General features: G+C 38.2%; 1 protein-coding gene and 1 long non-coding RNA gene across 7 annotated transcripts in view; one reads left to right on the top strand and one right to left on the bottom strand.

Annotated features, from left to right (window-relative positions):
* Nucleotides 1-24,474, bottom strand: part of NKAIN2 (sodium/potassium transporting ATPase interacting 2) — a gene marked incomplete at its 3' end in the record, with an annotated part of 1,039,202 nt that overhangs the window by 230,561 nt on the left and 784,167 nt on the right. The window lies entirely within an intron of this gene.
* LOC311594782 lies at nt 755-19,110 on the top strand. 2 transcript variants are annotated; one of them, XR_014778216.1, is made up of 4 exons: nt 755-886; nt 3,556-3,651; nt 5,796-6,000; nt 17,936-19,110. It is a non-coding gene; the product is annotated as an uncharacterized lncRNA (long non-coding RNA). The 2 variants fall into 2 exon arrangements; XR_014778217.1 differs by lacking the exon at nt 17,936-19,110 and adding an exon at nt 11,665-13,445.

Genomic DNA, 24,474 nt, shown 5'->3' with positions numbered 1-24,474 from the left:
TATATATTAATGCATATATATGTGATATTAACAATGAAAAAGAGATCATGAATTTAAGAGTGAGAAGGAGGCTAAGGAGAATATGTGAAGGGTTGGAGGGAGGAAAGGGACAAAGGTTGGGGGGGAAACAATTTGATTGTATTTTAATTAGAAAGAAAAAGAATTGAGTAGGCGTTGAGCACTTCTAAGGAAGAACATATTACAATCATAGCCATTCGATGGCATAGTCTTTAGTAAATGACATGAACACATTTGCCATCAGGATGCAGAGTGCTACATAATACATACTATCATCTTGTCAGTGGTGTACAGCATCAGGAGCAAGAGGCTGAAATAAATATATGCACAGAAGAAGGAGAGGTATCCAAAAAAGATGACAGCAGAATGAGGCTACCCAGTAATAAAAATGCACCCCAAAACAGAATTTATGTGTTAAATGCTTTCAACTAAAACAGTGGAAACAAACTTTAGATCCCTTTTTACCAAGTAAGCTGGTGCCAAACCAATACTCCTGCAAAGAAGAAAGATGTGAAATGAAAATAGCCTGGAGGCTCTGTGTAGTAAGCAAACAAGAGCAGAAAGTGAAGAGGAGCTGACAGCAGCATACTTCATGTACCAATAAATTCTAGTAACAGCCCAAAATTAGTGTTGAGAAGAACAAGAGCACAGGAGTTCAGAGAGAGCAGGTACAAAGATATAGGGAGAAATGTGTGGAGGAATGCTGAGTGAATGTATCAACTGTCAATAAAGTGCTGTTTAGCCAATCAGCGGGGCAGAAGGACAGGAAGTGGAAGGTGGGACTTCCTGGAGGGGAGGAAATAGTTTGATGGTTGTGGAGGAAGGGAGAGCGTTGAAGAGGACGTAGTGGCAAGTGCTTGGGGTATAAGTAAGTTATAAGGTTTAGAGTAATTTGTTGAGCTGATGAGTAGATTTGTATCAGTTTAGATTTCTGCCCAGCAGTAGAGTTGACAGACTAAAAGTACTCTTCAGTCTCCCTGTGTCAGGTATTGTGTAGACCAAATGATACAAATTTAATGTAAGAGAAATACAAACCAGATTCAGCCAGAAAAGAATTCCAAATCCTGTTTATAAATCTACTTGAATCCCTGGCTGTCTCTAGAACCACACTTACACAAGGAAGACTCCAAGAAACAGATTAAGAATAATAAGCCAAATGAGGTCACAGCTACTGTTAAGCCAGAGGACTTGATTTCCAGTTTGAATGTAATTGAATCATAATTCACAAGGGGGAAGAGAGAGAATGCCCATTAGGTAAGATGAGGTATGATACCTTATGGATCACATCTATAGCAATCAATCAAAAGTATCCCTGTGGTAGCCCATTCATTAAAACACGTAAACAGAATTTAAAAGTAGATCTTGTATTTATCTTACATTATGGGAACAAATACATGGTATAAGAAGTGAAAAGACAGGACATGTCTGTGGAGAAGGAGAAATGACAGAAGAGGAATGCAATGAAAAGAATATGGATAAATAAGCAAAATAAAAAGTGTACATGTTACCAAGTTAAAAAAAAATGAGAAAAGGATATGGAGCTAAACACATACAACCTTGAATCATAACTTCACACACAGGACTTAACAGCAGGTGGAGTCACCAGAGGAAGGAATCAGTGAACACTCCAGGAGAGAATGAAATATCTTGAAGAACGGAAAGAAGTAAAACAGAAAAGGCAATAACAAAAGTTCTAGTGTCTGCATAATTACCATTGCAAAAAGAGAGATAGAATCAGATTAAAACATATGTAGAAATGAAGGCTGAGATTTCTCCAAATCTGGCAAAGGATACAGATGACAAATTTAGCCAGCACAGACATGCAGAAGCAGTCTCTAAAACGTGATGAGCAGGGAGTTCTCAGGACCGACCGCTGCAAAGGCATCAGCAAGCAAGCGGAGGGTATCTTAAACGGAGAAGAGGAAAAGAATTTTCAAATGCATTATGTATCTTTTTGAAGATATACTTCAAGAATGAAGAGAAAATGATGGCACATTGTTTTTCAAATAGCAAAGGATGTATTTGCTTGAAAAAAAAAGGAGAAATAAAAACTCAGACTATCAGGATGAAATTAAGATAAACAAAACAACAAATACTTGGCTATCTATGTAAGACTGTATTTTACTCTTATTTTTTAAATTATGACTTTAAAACTAAAGTTTGAACAATATATGTTGGAGTAGATAATGTATATAATTCAAATACACAGTAATTTTCACAAATAATGGAGCATAGCACTATGCATCTATATCATTATAAAAACCAATATTTTACATGAGATTTTACATTGTAGACTTACATAGTAAAGAATACCGCAGAGACAAGAACCACACAAACCAGTGTAGAGATCCAGTAGGTAAATAAAACTTAGTTTTGAAGAAAATCAAACTTAATCCATTTGATTGAACACTGTGGAATATATAATGTTAAATACAATAGTAACTTTGCCTTCTAAATCCCTAAATTGATCAAATGCAGATGATGGTATTCTTTGTCAAAAAGAGACATAGTATACACACACGCACACACACACACACATACACACCCCCCCACACACACACGCCCCAGGGACTGATACCAGGGTTCTTGTACATACTAGGCTAGGCATTTACCACTGAGTAACCTTCATATTCCCAAAGAATATATTTTGAAAACAATAAAAGGAAAAATGTATAGCGTCAGTTCTATATAATCCATGCACACGGTTTTGGTCTCTCTTCCTAACATCCTTATATTTTCAAGAAGCCATTGGACTGTAGGTCTGACTGCAGAGGGAGCAGAAGTGACAAAGATGAGCTCTTCCGCACCTTTTGGAAGCATCCTAGTGAATAGAACGGGAATCAAATAAGACTAAGAATTTTTGTAAGTGTGGGAGAAGCTGTGCTTCAGAGACTGAAGTTAATGCAAGTGATAGAGGGACTAACATATTAGTCACCCACAAGGAAATACTTTGTGAGTTTGAGAGATATTTGAGCATCTCTCAGTCAGAAGAGACAGTCTGGTGGAAATAGAGAGATTCAAGGTGTAATGATGACTAAAGAAATAAGTCCAGAGGTTCTGATAAGGGAAATGGGTAGAAGAGTATCTTTAAAACTAAAGGAAAACAATAAGAGAGAAAAAGAGAATATGTAGAGTCTTAGAGTTTTATGATTAATGAACTAATGTACTAAAGGTGAAATACCCATTGTAATTTTTATAAAATGATAATTTTTGTCACTACAATCATGTAGCTGTATATAGTACTTGAGTGGCAGCACGTATAAGTAAGCCTCATTTGCTCAATATGTATTAACTGAATTTTCTATGCATCAAGAAGTGTGTTAGTGGTTAGCCAATGAATGATGAGTAAAACTGTCATTTCCCTCTGAACCTGAAGGGATTGAAAGATTCCCTTCCCCCATTAAATGTCCATTATCTAGGTCACTTCATTGCTTGAGGTCCTTACTCAGAGTGGCTTAGTATAATTTGAAAGATAGTCATTGTACCTTCATATCTAGACATCCTTGTATGTGCAAATGAACTGATCTTAATCTACAGAGCAAGATTATTTACATTTTCTTCAGTGACTGGCTTTCTCCATTTGGAAACACTAAGGAGCAGAATGCTTTAGGAAGAAAATCCGGTTGAACTGAGGTAAGAATTCACTCACCATGTACCATACTAACCACCTCCTCACAGAGTCTAGCCCTCCACTTTGAAGGCATCTGTGACATTTTATCTCAAGTCTGAAGTCATATTAAGTAAACAGCATGAAAGATTGGGATACCTATTAATTATTTAACAATTACTCTTTTGTAGACTGGGGTGGTCACACTGGGATGATCTTTCTGCCTTAAGTTAGGGGAAGCCAGTCTATAACCAGAAAAAGAGTTTAATTTTCCACAGGAAATCATTGTGATAAGAACAGGACAAGCTCAATGGACATCCTCACTGGATTTTGTCCCAGTCATTGGGCACGAGCGACGTACTAGTGTGTGATCAGAGAGTACCACGGTAAGCAGGAAGCCAGAAGACGGAGAGCTGGGTGAATAGCATCGGATAAAACCACATGAAGTTACTATTTCACAAGTGTCGTCTGACATGGAATAATTACACACTTAGTCACACTGAGGTTTGCCTCCGTTTATGTAGTACCTCCCATTTCTCTGTCACTCAAGCACTAGGCTCCCATGGACTTCTCACTGGATCCTTGTTTTGGATATACTGAAATGTTCACAAGGGTACCCAGTCACCCTGTTGGCATGAGCGGTACTTGCTCTCTTTTGGTGACTTTGTATTCCTTGATTCTGGGACATGTCAATCTGGTGATGTAATCCCGTAGCTACTTTATTCCCTTTGTTTTCATTTTTTGGTAGCCTCCAAAGTCAGATGTTCCCTTAGACTCTGCCATACAAATAACGGCTGATAACCATGTTGGTAATCACCGCCAGTGTTGGAAACCGGATTTGTAATTGCATCTTCCTTGGACTTTTTACTTCATGTGTTCATGACTTCATGACTTTTAATCCATGTGTTCATGAAGCTTAAAAGTGACCTTACACATCAGCTGACTCAATAACTTCATTTTATATGAGAAAGAAGTGGTGCTCCAGGGAGTTTTAAGCCATCCAATAAGTACTGGAACTTATGTCAGGGTCTACTGCCTTTCAGCCTCCACTATTCTCCACTGCCTCGGGGGCCTAGGACTTCACAAACAAGATCTCCACACAGCGTTATTCTGTAGTTTTCAGACTGGAGACTTCATTTTTAAAAAGTAGTTCTCTGTTTATTACCTCTGCCATTGAGCAAGGCATAAAAGGAAATGCACACAAGTCAAGATTGCTGTCCAGTAAATTTAATTTATCAAACAATTGCTTCTACATCACATTTAAAAAAGAGAGCTTCCTTTTAATTGCTGAAAGGTAAACATAGTGCCTGAATCTATGGCCCCCATCCACTAATTTTCATGTAAAAACTATATTCCTGAAACTAAGACCTTCCATTCCCAAAGTAGAATGAGTCAAGTGGAAACTGAACATAAATTATATGAATAAATCCAAGTGTTATTCTAGTCTGTTCTTAAACATCAAATTAAACAAAGTTTATGTATTCGTTTGATAACGAATGCTAAGTCTAAGAAGTAAGCAGAAATTAAAAATTTCTTGGGAACATCCCTTATTTGTTTCTTTGGCTACAGTGTTGAAAACCAGTGATGCCTGTATATCCTATACAATGTAAAGCTTATAAAAGAGAGCTGAAAGCAAAGTGCTCAAAATTCCCTTAATTCTTTATGGTTACATTATGAGTCCAGTTTTCCAGTAAGGAGAGAATTGAAGGTTTTGGTTCACATGTATGTATACATACAGAGTGAGCTGTACTTAACACAGTTTGAGCCAAGGCACACAGGTGAAAGAGTCCAGTAAGACCCATAGTGCCTATATACTCTTAGTTTACCCACACATCTCTGGTTATATATGTTGACACAAACACAAAATACACAGATTCCTGTATATGTTTTTATTCATAATGCCTTATCTGCTCCACCTATAATTTAAAATAAGATTTTTGGTGTCTTTCTCTTTTCCTTCCTTCCTTTCTTTTCTTTCTTTCCTTCCTTCCTTCCTCCCTCTTTCCATCCCTTCCTTCCTTCCTCCCTTGTTTTGTAGATTTCTTTCTTTTTCCTGTTTTGCATCCCTTCCCTTGCCTGACTTTTCGGGATTATATACTAGGCAAACACTTTATCACTAAGTCACATCTTTAATTCCTGCTAATTTTCTTTGTTTTTTCCCTCCATCCAGGTAAATGATTCTCCTCCCTCCAGCTTACATTCTAGAGTAATTTTCAACCTTTTGGTCATGATGTTCTCACTTTATTAAAGAAAACGAATTACAAAGAACAAATTCCAAGCAGAAACTAAGACAACACTTTGGAGATGTGCTATTTGGGTTTTATTTAAATGAGCTATTTCCAAACCAACAAAGCCTAAGCCTCAACAAATATAGGGTAAGTACTGCCTAATCTAAGCTTCTTCAACCCCGACAGGTTTTCTCAATTTTTCAGATTAGCTCCTCACTTAATGTAATTATGAGTTATTTTTTTTTTTTTTAGATTAAAGTCAGGGATTATATAGCAGAAAGGAAACTTTATCCCTTACTCTTATACTTCTTAGTCTAGCTTACTGTTGCTAATATGGTTATAGTAAGACTTATTCTTAGTCAGCATTCTCAAATGATAAATATTGTATTATTGTGCAAGTACCTTTCCTCAAAAATAAATTGATAAAATCCACTACATCAGTAAAAATGCCACTTAGAATTATATTTGTTATTTATTTTAAGTGTGTGGAAAAACTTCCAAGGCAACAGGACAAATGAAGTCATCAGCTGCTTCCTTATTGAACATGAACCAGAGAGGGCAATGTTGTGTTTGGGAGTTAAGGGCTCAGGGATAGCATGTCCTTCAGAAAACAGTGTCCAACAAAGAGACAGCAGCAGAGTACTGCAAAGCATCTGGTAATGTTCTATGCAGAGCCAGGAGAGTCAGTGCTAGCAGAAATAAAGAAAGTGAGAGTGCATTAGTCTGGAAAAGACACCAGCTCATCCTTCCCTATAACAGCAGCAGCAACAACAACAAAACTGACCCAAAGCACAAAACCCACAGTATTCACTTCAATATATTTAACCAAATTGTACCAACAACATTGTCTGAGAATCAATTCATATGAGATTCGGAAATTCCTCAACAGATAAAAGTATGTGTTTTTCTCTAGGATATATTATATTATATATAGTTATATATGTTATAACACAGCAAAAGAAGGTCTTTCTCTCTGTTTTGAAAAGACCACAACGTAGGATGATGCGCAGAGAGGCATTATAATGCGCTGTCTGAAGCATTGTATCGGAAAGGTCAGAAGCAGCAGTTTGCTTTTCAAAACAGGTGCCTGAAGGTGCTGTGAAGTTCTTACAATTTAAGGCTCAGGTATGCCATCACAGAGCAGAAATGAAAACACGAGAAATAATAGCTAATTCTACTCTTCCACTCTTAGGCTAGGGTTTGGCTGTGTGCTGTGTATCTCCTTCAAGGGTGGTCACTACGAAGGAAAAGGAATATGAAAGCTGGTGAAAGATGAAAACAAAGATATATTCCAGGTGGCCCAGTCTAAGGAATCACCCACTGCCACATTCTATACCTTTTCATTGCATTTTTGAGATGAATTTTAGAAGATGAAAAAAAAGTGATTTTTTTTTCCAGTTTGAGACAAGCCATACGGACTGTGAATTCAAAATATTGTGTTTATTAAAGCGAAAAATAAAGGGTAAGGAGCCCTGGACCCCAAGGATACGTTAGTGAGAACTGAAGGAGAGGAGATGGAGGCAAGTGAAAGGAGAGAAAGAGGTCCAGTCATCATCCTCTTCTACCGTTTCCTTGTTTTTTTGCCAAAATCTGTGCCTGGCTTTAAATTTCCCCCTATTTCATGATTTCTAGAACACTACAACTGACTGCACTTTAGAAATATTCTATTTCACAGTTTCTAACACTTGGAGAAGCTCTAGTTTTTCTTCCTCCCAGATTCTTTCAGACAATCCTATAAAACCATTCTAGGGTGAGTGATGAAAGAATAAAGCAAAACTGACTTTAGCCTCAAGGTTTGTGATGATTATTTTGACTGACTTTCTTTCCTTTTCTTTTCCATTTCACTCTCTAAATATGGCAGTAAGAGGATTTTTTTTTCTGGGTGTTTTCTTAGAGATCTGAGGAAGAAAGTACTTGTTTTTCTTCATCAAATCATTTAAAATGAGAGGGGATATTGGCCAGGTGCCTGAGAACATGGTGCTCATCCCAGACAATAACCGAAATTGGAGGTGGCATTCTGGTTTCCTGCTTATTTTCTCCCTGAACAATTCCTATGTTCATTTACATCGAGGTCTCCAAGCTCTTAAACCACAAAACAAACACTTCTAAGCCCAGAGGTTCACCAAGCAAACCACAACGGATTAGAGACCCGATCTGCAGCTATCACTACTGCACATGTGCAGCACAGGTTGCATGCATGGACACAGATTGCGTCACTGACATGCCATCAGTAATGCCACTCTGTAGTCACGTGACAGTGGGTTGATGGAGTTTGGTCTGTGGGCATCTGCCTGTGGCCAGCAGTACTGTCTAACTAATATCTGGACCATCTTGGTCACTGTTCCTTTCCTCCGACTGACATCTCAAACTGTTAGGACTCGGGCCGAATGTGAGCAGCAGTAGTAGTTGGTCAAACACAGATTTCAAAACGATTTCAAAGTGTTTTTCAATATTTATAGAGCAGAAGTTTGCACACACACACACACACACAGACACACACACACACAGAGAGAGAGAGAGAGAGAGAGAGAGAGAGAGAGAGAGAGAGAGAGAGAGAGAGAGAGAGAGATTTCCACCTTGGAAAACTTGGAGGACTTGACATAATAGGAATGATATACAGAAAAACTTGAATCATTTTGTGCCCTCTGAAGGATGAGCAAGGTACTCACTCCCCTTTCTCCACTGTTCATACTTGGGACCAGTCACCTATCTGACTTCAGCAGATATTTGAGTAATTTTCCTGTGCCCTTTACCCTCACTTTTAGATGTACCTAGTTCCGCTCCACATTTATTGCCATTCCCTATCGTCATCTCAATAGAAAAGACAAATACAGAAAAGAGGAGTTAGTGGGTGGTGGCTTGTGCCAGTGACGTGTGAAGTACTGACGAAGTCACGACTAGCCTTTACCTTAAAGGCAAATGGTAAAGAGAACAGAGAAACACTGATGAGAGATATGAGCGAGCCACAAGACTGGCTCATTACTTCAGAGGTAGTGCACTTTTGTTGTTGATTTGTTGTTGTTGAGACAGTCAGACTATACAGGCCTGGCTGGCTGGGAGCATGCTAGATAAACCAAGTTTGCAGTGCTTTTCTGGCATTGGCCTCCTAAAGTCTGGGATTAGAGGTATGTGTCATTATGCCCAGTTATAGCTACAATTATAATACTTTTTATCTTACACTCATGAGAAAATGTCTCTTTCTATTTAAAGGTATGAATGTGGACATATTTACATATATATTCATATATATGTACATTCACATACAGTAAAGTTAAAATGTGAAATTTACTGGAGCAGTAGTAATCTTTAACTCCCTTTCTTTGAATTTTGTCCTCCATTTAAATAAAAAAAAATTTTTTTTTTTGCTGGGCAGTGGTGGCACACACCTTTAATCCCAGCACTTAGGAGGCAGAGGCAGGCAGATCTCTGTCAGTTCAAGACAAGCCTGGTCTACAGAGAGAGTTCCAGGAAAGACTGGGCAGTTACACAGAGGAACCACTTTAAAAAAAAAGAAGAAAAAAAATGAGAAAATCTTCGTGTGCAAATGTGTGATGTGCATGTATACATGTGTTTGTATATATGTAAGGGCATGTGTATAACTCTGGCAGTCAGAAGTCAACATCTGGGAGCAGTCCTTGACTTCTTCTTTGTCCAAGACAGAATCTTTTATTGTTTATCACGGTGTATGCTAAGCTAGTGGGTTCAGTACTTTCTGGTGATTCTGCTATCTCGACCTCGCATGCTGCCAGAGGACACACACTGGAGTTATAGAGAAGTGTCCCGATCTTTCCATGCATTCTGAGTATACAAACGTAGGCCTTCATGCTTATGTGGTACAGGCTTTACCTATGAGCTAGCTTCACAGCCTTTGAGTTCTTACATAGGGATTTACAACCTCACAGAGCATACAAACCACCTGCAAGTTAGTAGCCTAAGAGTTTAACAGCCAAGTTTCAGCCCACCATAAGCATTTGGGGTTTAGCCCATCATGGTATGGTATAGCTTACCATACCATTCCATTCCCAAATAACAGAGGGGCCCATCAAGTTATGTCTCTATTTTGCTTTTGTGTGGAGCCTACGAAAGACCCTGTGTACAGTGCTGGATGGCACTCTCTGAACTTCTTCTAGTTCTGAGTGTTGCCTGATCCACAAATGTCCTTTGCTCAAATAAACTTTATAAAATTGAACTTTCCTAAAGGTTTTCCAATAGCATATGTTTAAATAATATTTTGCTTATATTTAACACAGGGACTGTATTCTGAGGCTTTTAGAGAAGATGGTTAAATTATTCAAAAGTGTATGTAAGTTTACCTTGACAGTAGATCTTTAAAGTATTCTAAATTAACTTCTTTTTCTATATCCAGTGACAGCTCTAAGTTTAGCAAATTAAACTTTGAATCTTTTGATCTGTGAATTCACCTCTCTCTGTTAGGTCTTTTTTGTTATGTTGATAAATGCTTTTTTTAAAGTGTCTTTTACTTAGTGACATAAGAAAGCATTAATTTCTTATTTGTGTGAGCCAATTGTTATCCTATTTAGTTATTAACTGACCTGAGTTTGGCTCCTTCATGAAATATAGACTTGAATCATAAATGTCTACTTGACCGTGTGTGTGTGTGTGTGTGTGTGTGTGTGTGTGTGTGTGTGTGTGTGTGTGTGTGTGTGTGTATGTGTGTGTAACTGGTTGGGAGCGCTGAAGATAGCTTCCTCTAAGCATAGGCATGGCTAGTACACAGTGATGATCAAACCCCTGTGTGGAGGAATGTCTTGAGTGGATGTAACAACCGTCAATAAAGCACTGTTTAGCCAATAAGATGGGCAGTAGGATAGAAAATGGAAGGTGGGACTTCCTGGAAAGGGGGCAGAGCTAAGCTTGACAGTTGAGAGGGATTTGACAGAGGAGAAGTCTCCAAGGATCATAGTGGCCAGTGCTTGGGATTTATGTATGTTATGAGGTTTAAAGTAGTTTATTTTAGTTTATGAGCAGATTTGTATCAGGTTAAATTCTGCCTTGTGTAGTGCTGGCATATTTTAAAGTCCGTTTCAGTCTCCCTGTGTCAGTTATTGGCTTCTTAGGCTGAACTGATACAATTTACTGTAACATCACTGCCCAGTTCATGCCCCTTTACCCAACTCCAACTGTCTTACTAATAAACTTAAACACAAATAGTCAGTTCTCTCACTATCCTCAAGTGTCGTCATCAATGTTTATGGCTAGAGATGATGGAACTGTGTGTTCTGAAGGAAGACTTCTCTTCACGTTTGATAGCTCACATGAATCGGCATCAGCTATCGCTTATACATGTTATGAAAGTGTTTAGTGCTGGGATGCAAACTCCTCTAATGGCTGGGATTTTTTTAATATAGAGTTAAAGACTTTAGCAATAAAATATTACTTGTTGGAAAGAGTCAAGATAGGTGTACGTTTTTTAACATATTTGATATTTAACTTCTGCATTATCTAATTGTAAATTTAACTTTTCTTGAACACAAAGTGATGCTGGCATGAAGTGTTTTAAAAAGAAAGAAAAAAGAGGGAAGGAGGGGAGGAAAAGTCTGCAATGTCCTAAGGAAAGTCAACCCTGGGATGCTTAATGCATTTTCTCTGCCCTGAGACCAAAGTATTTCCAAAATTGTAGTATTTATGAGTATATGCTACCATTTGGAGAAAAATTTTAAATTGAGGTTAAATGGGAATTTTAAGGATATTTAAACACTGAGTGATGAAAATGACATTAATTTAAACTTCAGATCTTTAATTTTAAGAGCTCTTTCCTAAAGTCCACATCATTATCTTTCTAAATTTTAGAATGTTACATCTTCATGGATCAAAATGTCTCCCATCAGAAGATGATGTTGATGTTAGGAACATCACACAGAAACATTGCTCCCTGCTACAATGACACCCTATGAGAGCCGCTTTTCATATCTGTAGACTAAAGGGGGCAGCACAGTCACTCCCGATAAGCACCGGTATTTTTAAAGGAAATAATCAGGTAGCTATGAGGGTCCCTCAAATTTTTACACAATTAGAACTCTTCCAAATGATCTATGAGGTTCTGATACGAAACTTTATTTTCTTTTCATTTTGTATAAGAACATTCAAGCTGATATTCTCTTAGGAACCTACCCCATGATATGCCATATAATAGATTTTGAAATCCTATATATTCCATCTTCAATTAATTTTGGCATGCTTCATTTTACTGACAGCCAATATCAATCTTTCCCCTTCTGACTTCTTGTAATTTGGAATTTTAATGGAAAATGTGCTTAATTATATTCACTTTAGCACTTCCTTGTACACAATCTTATATTGTTCTCTAATTGTACTTTTTGAATCTTATTAAATTCTCCTGAAATAAGAGAGAGAAACATTCACTTACTTATATCATTTTGATTTTCTGTAACACTTTCAAGTAGACCATGCCAATAGCAAGAGCTCAATAAGAGCTTGATAAATATGCCTTTCACATTTCTCTGGTTATGCCACCTAGATTCTTGCAATTCAGGGCTAAAACTTCCAATAACCCCCCCCACACACACACACATACACCTAACTAACTCTCCTGGCAGTATTTCAAGTCTTTCTTTCTTTAAAACATTCTGCCTCAAAGTTAAAACATCTGCAGTGAGGCCAATTGTTGAAAATACTATTCGAAGGGCTGGAGAGATGGCTCAGCATTGAACAGCATTTGCTACTGTTGCAGGGGACCTGGATTAACTTCCAATGCCCACATGGTGACTCACAACCATCTGTAACCCCCATTCCAAGCCATATACATGGCTTTCTTTCTGCTTTCCTTAGTCAACAAGCATGCACACAGTGCACATAAATACATGTAGGCCAACACCCATAGGTAAAATGAAAACAGGTAAATAAATTATGGCATTAGAAAGTCTTGCGGGCCATTTGTAAGGGCTCTCTGTTCATAGGCATTGCTCTCATGCCCTCTGCTCCAGCAGAATCACGTGGATTGCTGACACCGTGATTAAACAAGATGTTCTGCCAAGTATATTCTCAAGGACTTCAGACTTTCAGAAAAAGTCCACTGTGGCCTCTAGGCTGAAAGTTGAGTGTTCCAGCACCCAAGGGAGCAGAGCATGAGATAGAGAGATGGGTAAAGCACTCGCCTAGCATGCGTGAGCTCAACAGTTCAATCTCAAAGCTGCTGTGGTATTGACTGCAAGCCCTCCTGTGTCTATCCTTTGTTTGCGACTATTTCTTGCCTTAGTTTCTTAGTTCTGTTCTTTTATTACTTCTTACTCCTTGCTCCCTGATCTAGGATCTGTTCAATATTGTCAGAGCAGGCTTTGGCAAGAAAGCCACATTGAATAGGGACTATTATTCTTATTTATGCCATAGAAGGGTGTTTTTTTTTAAATTCACATCTGGGTCAGTCATATAGCAAAGTGTGACCTGTTAAGAAATAGCTTCTTTTTTCTTTTCCTGTGTTCATTCATTTGACATGAATTAATGGATGCCTTCTCTGGACATGACATTCTGCGAGGAGCTATTTGTGATACAGTGATGAAGCAGCAGAGACCGCGCCCTCCAGTCTCATGGTGCTTTGTTGTAGGGGATACTGTCAGAGCCAGGTGGCAAGGCCACTGAGCCTGCAGCCCTGAAATCTGTAACAGACAGGTTTCTTTCAAGACTGTATACAAAGAATAAAGTAATCTTGAGTGGACTTTTATTTTCAGCTTAGATAAATGTTTGGGGGAAAAAAAAACCTTTTAACTGTAAATAGAAGAACACATTGACAATGTTTAGTGCAGGAAAGATCCAGTTTATATGTTTCTAATGGGGATAAAAAGGAAAAGTAATGGAACATGGATAGAAAGGAATAGAAAACACATTCATTCTTATGAAAAAAGGAAGATGACAGAAGGAAAAAAAGATCCAAAAAGGGAAAAAAGATGGAGAAACAACAGCAGAGAGACAAATAATGTTTTTAGATATAGAAACATTTTAATTAAGTCCAACTTCATAGATTAAATTCAGGTCAGCATAGAAGTTTGACGTCTGTTAAAAAAGCACATAAGCCAAGAAAGGGACATTATATAACATTATCTTAATATTTGGAATTCATTTCTGTCGGTGCCTCTCTAAATGTGGTTAAGGCATTCAGTTCTAGGCCTTATGCTGCAGTTTCACCTGAGTGGGAAGGAAGTGGAGTTTGGAGGTTCAACATCAGACTTCAGCTAGGAGAAAAGTGAGAAAAACTGCTCACTTCTTTGTTTTCATGGAAAGAGAGCACCCTTGCTCTTCTGTACTCTGCTTTGGAGCTCTAGTTGAGACATTGCTCATATCATTGGCAATAACCCAAATGGCTGAGCCAGTCTCCTGAAGGAGATTGAGCCACTGTGAAATATGACATTTCCTGATCCTGTGCTGCTCAAGATCAGCAGCACCATAAACTAACTTGAGTTGATTGTTTGGTCCCTAGCCAGGAGGAAATAACCACACTCTTTTGGTTTAAGGCAACAACTCTAGTGTGGTCACACAATCATGATTTTCCAAAATATTTTGCTTATTTCTCAAGTCTCACTTCTGTGCCTTTTTCATTCTCAAAATGTACTATATCGGATGGTAAGGTAAATGGTTGCCTTACTTAGAAACAGCAGTAAAGAAGAAAAACAGTAATTCTAGTCTGTGGCAGGACTCAGGAGAGCACAGTAAAATTTGATGCAGCTTAATTAAATGTTCTAAACCTGTGTGCCTCTAATCATCTTGAGCTGACATATAGACAAAGAACTACAGTTAGGATGAGGAAGCAATTATTTACTTTTATATAAGGGAGATCCTGGGAGGCAAAGCAAATAATTCTTAATTTATTTTTCTGAAAATAATCAAAATTATGAACTAAATGTCTACAATCAGAATAAAGATGTGAGAATTTAGTGAATACTAATATTAAGTTGACTTTCAATAAGCTTACCTTAAGTGGTTGTGGTACTGTGGACAACTGCTTATTATCCCACAGGCTCATCTTCAGCAGCAAGAAAGAGGAAAACAGGCAGTGTGAAGTTTTAGGGTTTAAGGAATTAAAGCTGTGGCTTTGGGTATCCATTTGCTTGTTGCAATTTTCCTTCTCATTTGTTTATGGGCTGCATCTCTTAATAAGGTTTTTTATAGATAGGACAAAAAGGTAGCACATATTACATCATCTTGTTCCATTCTTGTTGCCTCCATGGGTACTGTGTAATATGGCCGATGTTTAGGGGAATTCACTTCCTGTCCCTAGGTAAGTCTGTTTAATAAGGTATAGTGGTAGATGGAAATTCTTTTCAGTTGTAACCAAGCAATTAGCAGTAAGCAGTTAATATGTGATGCGCTTGCCTTAATGAACCTGTGGAGAGTAAGATCCCAGAGACCACAGCGTAGATGACGTGGGTAAAGGAAGAAGGGCACTGCCTACTAGAGAGAGTACAGTAGAGCAAAACTGAACAAGCCAGGAGCTCAAAAGCAGAACAAGGAAGGAAGAAATTAAAAGCAGAAAAAAAAAAAAAAGGTAAAGAACAAAACCCATTATAGCTACTGTCCTTGCCCCATCCTTGTCTGCTCGTTTCCTTATATTACATTTTCTCCTTGCTTGTCCCATCTTACTCATTTCATATGCAGATAGTATTTCCCAGAACACGCCTTTGTTCCAATTCTTCCAAAGGTATTCCAGAATCCTATGCTATAGTATCCACAAAGGTTACTTTTTTTTCAAAGAACCCTGGGTAGATAACTATTATTATATCTATGGCCAACAGAAAGCCCTGTGAATAAATTAGAACAAAATGTTTTCACTGAGGAATGCAAACATACTATTTTTTATGTAAATAAAAGTGTAGGTCACTTAAATGTTATCAAACAGGATGCTTTTCTCAAATGCAATTAGTATGAAGTATGTACTGATATAAGCCTGGCTAAAAATTATAAATAATTGAGGGTACCTTATGACACATCAGAGCCAGTCTTACTCATAAATTCATTTACTTATTCACTCATAATGCGTATGTTCAAAATATGAATCCTAGTCATTTGTTAGAGAGAGGAGTAGAGGGAAGCTGCTGATTTAACATTCATGTTATCCTGTCATCACAGGCATATACAATGATCCTAATACCTAAAAGTCGGAGGCTCAAGTCAACACTCACGTGTATATCTCCCTTTTAGTGGGAAGAGTCAAGGCTCAGAAATGAATAGTTGGACCTCAGCTACTGTTGCTCTCATTAGTTTGTCTGTGTCTGTTGCCATGAGAAGACTGTTAACAAAACCCTTTCAGTTACTGACTATACTAGTCTGGTCCATGTTAATTTCGAAAACCAAAGTTCAGTGGAACTGCTATACTTTCCTGATGCCAGCTGTTTCTAATACAGTCGATTGTCTATATTATCTGTAGTGTGGATATGTCCAGTGGCCTTCGAGGTGGCCTGCTGGCTTCCCATCCTGACCAGCCACTCATGTTTTCTATTCTAATCTCCACTCTTCGGATACACTGTACTTCCTGCACTAAAAAAAAAAAAAAAAAAAAAAAAAAAAAAAAAAATCTGTGTCACTATGTTTTCCTTCTTTTGGGCCTAGGCCTCCCCTTGAATTCTTAACCGCTGTAGTTAGCCTTTCTGAATCATATCCTTTAACCCAGGAAAGAAGCTTGATATGGAACATTTCTAACTCTATAAAAACATTCATCTCAGATAGACATGCTGATTACTTTTGATGAAAAATAAAAGGCACTTTCTCACTAATCCAGCACTTCAGTAGCAACTTCCTGCAAGAACTAGGCAGGGAGGTTGTCAATGGACACATGCATCTGAGCTCAAGTTCAAAAGATCAAAATCGATAGCATTAGAGAGCATTCTTTCCAGAGCATGGCATGGCACGACTCCTGTTGGTTTTAATGGAAGGCATGAAGCTAACATGCCATGTAACCTTTTTAAAATGAAAGGATTAGCATTCAACTGGAGCCGCCTCATAGTGTGTATATTGACAGTGCCTTATGCACCGAGTTTGAATTGACCAGAGTGACTTACATTTCTTGTCTTTCCTCAGGTGTAAACTGAGTAAGCTGTTATTCTCCCTTCCCATATGATAATGACTTGGTCCTCCCCAACGGAAGCTGCTGGGAATTGCAAGAACATCTGCAGCAGAAAGTCAATGCTTTCAAAATGTGATTCATATACCAACCGTAGTACCATTAGGGATATTTTATTTCGATCATCATTTATGTCTGATAATTCTTCATTGATTCATTTGAGAAAAAGAGAAGCCCTATTAAAGTATATAGTGCCACCGTCCTTTAAAAAATCTGATAAAAAAAAAGATGTTTCCTACTCTCATGCCTTAAAGTGAGTTCTGGCATGAAATGTCCGAACACACACACACACACACACACACACACACACACACACACACACACACACACACACACAGGTTATAACCTATAGGGAAATTTCATGACTTTTTCCATGACAAAAGCACCATTGCTAATCAAAATCTGCAATTATACAAATCTGGGTATCAACTTGTTTTAGAGAAACGTTAACACTTTGGATTGATTTTGCTGCTATTTATGTATTCCTCAAACATTGAAAAAAATTCAAAGGTAAGTATCTTATTTTAAAGGACTAAAAATAAAAATAATAACACTGAATTTTAAACATGAATGAATTTTTGGTAATAAATGTTTTTAGTAGGATTATGGGACACTTTGTAGTCACATAGAATGTTTAGAGTATCATATAAATTATGATTAGGAAGTATATTTTCTTTTAAAATAAAACAGGTCTAATCAGGCTGACTGCCTTTACATTGGGACAGAACATAAATATGCCATAGCTTCAGGTACTTTTATGAGTTCCTCTGGAAAATAGTCGTTTCCACCTGAAGACGCTGTGCACACCATAGCATTTTGATCTAGCTGGACGTTGCTATTTAAATGCTCAGTGCACTGGTGAGTTTCCCGTCTCCCTATAAACAGCACCCATGACTGTGTGCATGCTACATAGTGATATCACAACTGCTTGGCTTGCTACGTGAATACTGTCGTGCTTTTTAATTATCCATGACATTGTTCTCACCCAAACAGTGACCAAGACTTTCTTCTCTTATGTCCTCATACCAAGACAATGAAATCCATTGGAAACCCTGGAAAGTTGAACCATCATAGGATTGAGACACCATGTTGCTAAATGACATGGCACTCTGCACCGTTTATTATTTAGTCAAAATCTCGGACACAAGGAGAACACGACTCATCTCCTCCTGCTCTGGACATTAGTTCATCATTGCCCAAAGATGTCACTTGGTGATGCACGGCTATACGAACAGGACAGATAGACACTTTCTGTTATTTGCAACCACGATTTCTCTGGAATACGCAGGGAAGTTGATTGATTCATTGCATAAAATTTCTAAGCAGTTCAACGACATTAAATGATGAGCAAAATGTACATTTTACAGAAATGGCATTTAAATTGATTGTTTCCAATTTTTCATTCACACAAGAAAGTAGTCACCATTTCTAGATGCTCTCATTTTAAGGACAGCAGGGGTACAAAGTTCACTGCTTTGCCTAGATACAAAGCCATGGAGGGCACTTTCTTTTTAAAAAGCCAGCATCCTGTAGACTTTTTTAAGCCAGGGATTTCTGGTTCAAACAAGAGATTAATGAAACAATAACGACTTACTTTGCAGTATGTTGCCTAAAAGGACTTTGTTATTAGGAGTGTTGAGCTCTAAGTGGGGCATCAGTATCACGCCCCCTCCCCCACCAAGGCTCAGGGATCTCCACAGAAGTGGAAATGAAAAGATTAGGAGCCAGAGATTGTTAACTACTTTAGCAAGACACTGTTTTCCAGACGGCTTATACAAGACCTGCAGAAGAACAAGCCAGACTAAACCCCAGGATGAAAGGGGACATCAAAACCCACTTCTCAATGAGGAAGAGTAGCTAGCTGATGAATGCTGGGGAAGGGAGAGAGACTGTTGTTCAGGGACATGGCTCTGAGAGCCTACCTACTCTCTAGTAGATGCTAATATAGCTAGTCACACCCTAGGTACAGCCTTAAAATGTACATGGATTTTTGAAGGAATCCCCATGGTGGGGAGATATGGGAGGAAGTAGAAGGAAGGGCGTCGTGATGGATATAATCAAAACACATTGTACGCATCTCTGAAATCATTAAAGAAAAAAACAGTTGAAACCCAAAATCCCTGGAATAATAAATTGGTTTTTTTTTTTTGTAGACTTCCATGTTTCAGAACCAGTTACTTTTCACAAAGCACCTTGTGCAGTGCTTACCCTTAGTTTTCTTTAATTTTTTTTTTTTTAGCAACTTCTTTTATCGAGTTTTCATTTCTTGTTTCTTTTTATTCAGAGATTTAAAACACAATGCAAAATTCAACTTCAGAGCCTGAAGAGGTTTGTTGAGGATCTAGGAACATAGAAAATTGGTAATGACTGCTAACCGAGAAATCACTAATAAATGTTCCAAGAAGTGATTTACTCGGCAAAAAGCTATTTGTGTTTTCTGATAAAATCGTAAGTGCTTGAAAGAGTTTCAGTGGGGTAGCGGGTTGCAGGAAAAGATTCATATTCTTTAGTAACGTGTGGATTTGAATACGGTCAACTGAACACAATTCTACTTTCTACAGTGATTCACTTCTCCTAAACAAGTAGGTGAGTGGGTAGAGTTCAAGGGGAAAAAATGGAGGTGGTTTGGCAGTCCGAACCCCAAGTGCACATACTTCTCCCCTAGAAGAAGACAACCGAAGACAAGCAGTCTATAAGCACACAGCAAGGAGGGGAAATTTCAATCAGGATTTTCTCAGTACTCAGCTGCTACACTTGGTAATGTGGTTCAATCTTAATCGCTTTGGGGTTTAGTTTCATTGGTGATATTATAATTTCCCTGTCACCTCCCCATGCCCTCCCAAATCAGTAGCTGTCTACTGAGCTTATCCCTACAAGGTCTTTCATGGTGCTTCCACAGGGAAGGAGCTTCCAATCCTGCTGATGTGATGTTGGCTGTGAACTTGCTCCCGGCAATGAAATGTGGGTGGAAATCCAGCAGAAACTTTATGATCTGCCACATTCTCTGCCATAACTCTTTTCCCTCTGTATCAAGAGCCCCGTGCCCTAGTGAGGGGGTAATAACCACAAGGAGAAAAGATACTAGTGAAGCTTCCTATCCTAATGTGTTTTTTGTTTGTTTGTTTTTTGTTTTTTTTTTCGAGACAATGTCTCTCTGTGTAACAGAGCCCTGCATGTCCTGGACTCACCTTGTAGACCACGCCAGCCTTGAACTCACAGAGATCCATCTGCCCCTGCCTCCCCAGTGCTCGGATTAAAGACATGAGCTACCATGCCTGGCTTTCTTATGTGTTTTACACTTCTAGTCTTCCAATGTTTATTAGCATATGAAGGGATGTAGAGTTGACAGCTATATGAGTCATGATTTTTTTTAAAAAATCCAAATAAAACCCAATAGGGTTCTGCTCTTGATCTTTTATTCAAAAAAAAAAAAAAAAAAAAAAAAAAAAGGGAAGCTCTTCACAATTTAAGCATTCAACTATATTCAGTGTTTTCAACTGCACCAGCAAGGTTAACATCTGTCTTTTCTTAGAAATATAATAATTAAAAAGGTTCCAACTGCAGTTGATGAAGTAGACTTACAAAGAGAAAACCCACGCTCTCTAGGTAACATTTCATAAAATGAACTTCTGTTAAGAATTTCCTCAGGAAGAGGTTAGACAGCTTCAAAGGTAGATGTCTGAAGAAGAGAGAACTAATGACTGTTTGACAGGTTTAAAAAGTCGCACTTGACAGCCTGGTTACAGCTGGTTGATAGGAAAGGCTTAGATGCTGCACTTTATTGAATGTCATGCACTAGAGCAGAAAGATCATGTGAATAGCCTCCTTATTTAAGGCCATCAAAATTTTCATTTAGAAGTATGGAGTAGTTTTAATCAAACTGATGATCCCCAATATTCTTTATGGCTCAAAAAATCCCATGATATATAAGCTCAAATCATTTGTTCAGTGTTAGAGGAAGGCAGAATTTCAGTTCTGCATGTTTACTCTGGACTAGAAGTCCTGTTATCAAAAGCACCTCGGAATTCCAGGGGTGACTTAAAGGGCCAAATTAAGTCGTCTTACAACTTCTCAAATGTTAACCAAATACGAGACACACATCATTGACTGCTACTCCTCACACCTTTCCTTTGCAACAAATCAAATTGTGAAATTTATTTTTCATATGGAGGCTCTTAAATAGTGAAATTTCCAGTCCTGTCTAATTTTCTAGCTGAGATTATTACTCATTCAGGTCTAGGAAAAGAAGTAGGTTTGTCAACAAAAATACAGTACAGTTATTTAAATTGGAATCTCATGTTAAAACAATATATTCAGTGTTGGGATATTAAAAACTTTTCATAGACCCCTTAACAACTTGACTGATTAAGTTGAGATATAGTAATTGTAAGCTATGTTTTTTTTTTGTTAACTGTAACCATGAAGATAAATTCTTTTCACTTTTTAGTTTATGGATGATGTGATGATTAATTCCATGGGTCAATCTGACTAGGCCAAGAGTACTCTGATATTTGATTAAACACGATTTCTAGATGTGTCTATGAGCATATCTCTGTATGTGATAAATATTTGAATCAAAATACTGAGTAAATCACATTGTGTTCCCCATTAAGAGTGGAATTAATCCAGCCTAACTTCCTGATAGAACAACAGGTTGGATAACAGACTTTACTCTATCTGTCCGACTGTCATAGTATCAGGCTGTCAGTCTTTCCACAGAATGCCAGCTGCATTCTGTCTGTGGTGGTATTTCAGTGAAGGCAGAGTCTTTGGATGTGGCCAGAGAAGGTTTTGGAGCCCACAGTGAGCCAATGCTAAAGAGTTCATGGCTCTGGAATCAGTCAAGTGTGAGTGGTCCAGGGAAAGAACAACAGGAAGAATCTAGGCAAGGCATCTGAGCTACTGATGCTCTGGTAGCTGCAGTAGGGAAGTTGACACTAAGTTACAGCCAGTTTGCTGAGAAAGGGATGACATAGACTCACGCTGGGGCCTCAGGGCTGTCAAAAGTTTGACATGAACCCATAGAGCTCTTTCATTCTGTTGTTATTGTGAGCTTTCCGATATCTCTTTCAACATGGTCATTGTCACCATGATTCTGCCTGCCACTTCACTGAGCTCTTTACCATCAGCTACTTCCCTTCCCCCCTCTCCCTTAGTAGAAGCTTCACTGTACTCTCTGGGACCATCCACTTCCTTCCTGGCACTGAAAAGGAAGGGTCTTTCTTCCTCTTTAATTTTTTACTCTTTCTTTGAAACCCAGCATATCCCACTTTCAGAGGTCTTGCTAAAACTCAACATATTTTTTTCTCCTCTCTCCACCACTGGAAGGTACTTTTCCATCTTTATACATACAGTATGCTATGAGTTTCAGACTCCTGGGGGCAATGTGCAGAACCCTTCTGTCTGTGTTCCCTGTTGATGTTTTTTCATCCTTCTCAAACTAGTTAGGGTGGGTTATGACCCCTTTGAGGGTCCAGTGACCTTTTCACAAGGGTTGCCTAGACCATCAGAAAACACAGATATTACATTATGATTCGTAACAGTAGAAAAACAATAGTTATAAAGTAGTAACAAAAATTGTTTTATGGTTGATGGTTACCACAACGTGAGGAACTATATTTAAGGGTATTTAAGGGTCACAGCATTAGAAAGGAGGAGAACCACTGAATTAGAGAGCCTGAAAAATTGATTTGCAGATGTCAACAATTAAGATTTTTGAAGAATTGTATAGTCAGAAGAAACACTCCTTTTAAAAACTAGTTTTGAGGTAAGAAGCAGAAAAAGTCAGGTACAAGGAATAAGAAGAAAGTTGAAAATCTTGTCATTTCCCCCTTATCATTCATTTCCCTTATCATTTTGGTCTTTTGATGATTAGGCACAAAAACTAAAACTATAATATAATAATAATAATAATCATCATCATCATCATCATCATCATCATCATCTTCACATGGCTATACAAAAGCATTGCCATGAAAGCCAGACTAAATAAAGGGCATTAAAATAAAAAGTGGAGGTGAAAGGATTGTTCTGGAAAGAGTAGCCATTTAGAAGGGTTCAGTTAAACTCCAACAGGACGTTCAGGAGACACAGAGAAGGTGGCATTGAGAATGAACAGCAATGGGAAGGTGTCATCATAGGAAGAGCACATTTTTTAAAAACACATTTTTAACACATTTGTGAATCATTTAGCACATTTGTTAATCAAATGTAAAACACTTGAGGTCTTTGAATTGCATTGTGAACCTCAATGGAGAAATCGCTGGGCTGAAGTTACAAGTATCTGTGTCCTCTAGCTCCGTTTTTGAAATTCTATTTCATGTCTAGCTCTCCTGTAAGCATTTTATGTCCACTATCATGTTCTTATGTCCCACAGGGGATAAACTAAAGCAGAGAAACACACCTAAGGGTACATAGCCATGCAGTGGTGGCTAAAAAAGCAAAATCAACCACTGTATTTTAAGGGTGGCGTATTAGAGGTGTTGTTTGCACCCAAGTACGGGTGAATATTCACTGCCTCTTTAGTTCTTATCACAGGATGAATGGAGAATGGGGAATTAGATCTTTTTGAATTCCCTAAATTAGAGGTCTTCAAAGTGTACACCTCAGATAAACTCTACCTTTCATCATAGCTAAAGCATGCCCTTTTTTTGATTTTTTATTATTCTTTTATTTTATTATACATGTATAAAACAAACTACATACAGCAGGGAGAACCATGTGACAATCATGAGAATAATGAGTTCTATACATGTTACATTCATAGTGACTTGGCCATCTGCATTCGTCTCGTTTAAAGTAAGTGTTTTTCCTGTCTTGTTGGGTCTAAATTTCCAAATGAGATTAAATATCTATCTTATCTCAACTCTAATAGCTTAACTTCTTTATCTTGATCTAAAACGATCTTGTCCCCTAACCAGCTAAACATGGTTATAGAACTACATTATCTTGTCTTCAGTGCCCCTCAGAGACTTGAGAAGGAATAAAACTTAAATTCCTGAGTGAACCAGCAGTGTGGGTTAGCAGTTTCCAAAATGTACAAATTGACTTAAGACAGTTTACCTCCTGACCAGTCACCAAATACACTTTATAATGTTGGAGCCTCATCTTCAGCTTTCTGGCCTAATATTTCTGCCAGACTTGTTCACAGGGAAGGAGCTATTGAGGACTTGCTTACCCTGACTAGGCAGAGTGCGGCTGTTGACTCTGCCTGCATCTAAGTTGCCCATTTTTAGGCAGATTCTGTTGGTGGCAGAACTAGGACATTTTTCCCAGTGGTTATTTTGCCACCTTGCTTGCCTGATCTACAAATGCTTATTCTCATTGGGAGGTGGTCATAAGTCATTATTGGTCTTATACAGAGAAAAAATTAGGGGAAACACAGGAACGCCTCTCTTTGCCTTTATCTTGCATACGTAGGCAAGGAGATGGGAGCTGAAAAGAAAGAAAGGGAGATTGAGAAAAATAGAGGAAGGCTAGAGCAAAAGCTAGATGATTGAACCTTCTCCTTAACTCAAGACCTTAATTGCTAC

Source organism: Acomys minous, assembly GCF_964271855.1.
Source record: "Acomys minous genome assembly, chromosome: 3".
Classification (NCBI taxonomy): domain Eukaryota; kingdom Metazoa; phylum Chordata; class Mammalia; order Rodentia; family Muridae; genus Acomys; species Acomys minous.
The sequence above is the reverse complement of the archived record's forward strand: the minus strand, read 5'-3'. Positions and strand labels throughout refer to the sequence as shown.